The sequence below is a fragment of the Chiloscyllium plagiosum genome, unplaced genomic scaffold (assembly GCF_004010195.1).
Source record: "Chiloscyllium plagiosum isolate BGI_BamShark_2017 unplaced genomic scaffold, ASM401019v2 scaf_73693, whole genome shotgun sequence".
In the NCBI taxonomy this organism is placed as follows: Eukaryota; Metazoa; Chordata; class Chondrichthyes; order Orectolobiformes; family Hemiscylliidae; genus Chiloscyllium; species Chiloscyllium plagiosum.
In genome coordinates, this window is record NW_025151367.1 from 1 (window position 1) to 1,379 (window position 1,379).

General features: G+C 42.8%; 1 non-coding gene across 1 annotated transcript; it reads right to left on the minus strand.

Moving 5' to 3' along the window:
* Positions 1–76: 76 nt before the first annotated feature.
* On the minus strand, positions 77–149 carry trnar-ccg. The gene has a single exon. It is a non-coding gene; the product is annotated as a tRNA-Arg (tRNA).
* Positions 150–1,379: the final 1,230 nt, after the last annotated feature.

Consider the following 1,379-nt stretch of genomic DNA (forward strand, 5'->3'; position numbering starts at 1 on the left):
CCCACTGACCATCAACTGAATGCAGAGATGGGGTTTTTTCCAAAATAGATGAGAAATAAAGAACAAGCCACAGAAAAACCCCAGATGGGACTGGAACCCACAATCTCTGGCTTCGGAGGCCAGTGCCTTATCCATTAGGCCACTGGGGCCCAACACACAGGGATCTGCAATGGCAGCCTTTAAATACTGCACCCTGACCTCTCATAGTGTGTGTTTCTGTCTGTTGCACTCTCACTAATTGGTTCTTTCCCCTTCCATCCCACGCGAAATTGTTGGCTGCTTGATAAATTGATCCCGCCTCCCATTTCTCCCCAAACGGACAGATGAGAAATCAACCAAACTCCAACTTTGCACAACTCAAGTCTAAGGAAAATAGAGCAGACAGGAAAATAGCAAAGGGCTCAATGTTATTTTGTGCAGCACTTTCAAGATATTTGCAGTTAGTGGGGAAGGAGGAAGTGGAGATGTTGCAAAAAGCTGCATTGAGGACAAATCAACAAAATCTTAGCAGGCATTCAGCCCATTGTGGCTGTGCTGTCTCTTTCAGACAATTCACCCCAAGATCTCCCAAATCCTGGAATTATCTTGTTTTAGTTTCTACTAAACAGTATTTGCCATAATCTCAACACAGGCACAATGATTTTTAACAGTTTAGTTAAAAAGTCCAGTCAATTTGGATTGAGATGAAGTTGACATGGGATGAAAATCAGCCACTGCAAAGACCAGGCTTAAAAATGAAATCCCTGAAATCCCAGATTTCAGAGGCCAGTGCCATAGCCATTAGACCACGAGGGCACTACATTGGCAGACCACTGGAAACAGTTGACCTCAAATGAGTGCGACAGCCAAGCACACTCCCAGATCTGTAACAACACACTGAGGGACGCACTAAAGGTTCAGGCAGCTGCTGCCAAGGTGTAACAGGGAAACAACACAGTCTCAGGTCTTTCTGACAAATTATCACATTGTTCTTTCAGTTCTCAGACCCTTTTGGTACCTGACACTGAACAGAGATCGGTTCCTGCCCAAGTACAAAATGCCTTTCTTTCCACAACTATACAGAAGGTTTGAGAAATGTCAAAATTCCAGTGTTTTGTTGGTTCTTTTCTCTCTGCATAGACTGTACACAACTGATTTAGAACCTTTGTATGCATTTCCAAATGATGTTACAAACTGTTTTAATACTTTGTTAATAAAATCAAGTTGAAACGCAATTCAAATTTAGTCTCCCTTTGTCCCCATCACCAACAAGAATACTTGAGTAAAGTTGTGAGGAATTCATCAGACCAATGAGACTCCAGGAATTCTTCCAAGATGTCAGCAATGATTCCAATGAGCCAACCAATGAACGGGAACAGTCATCAGAGAGATCCATCGTG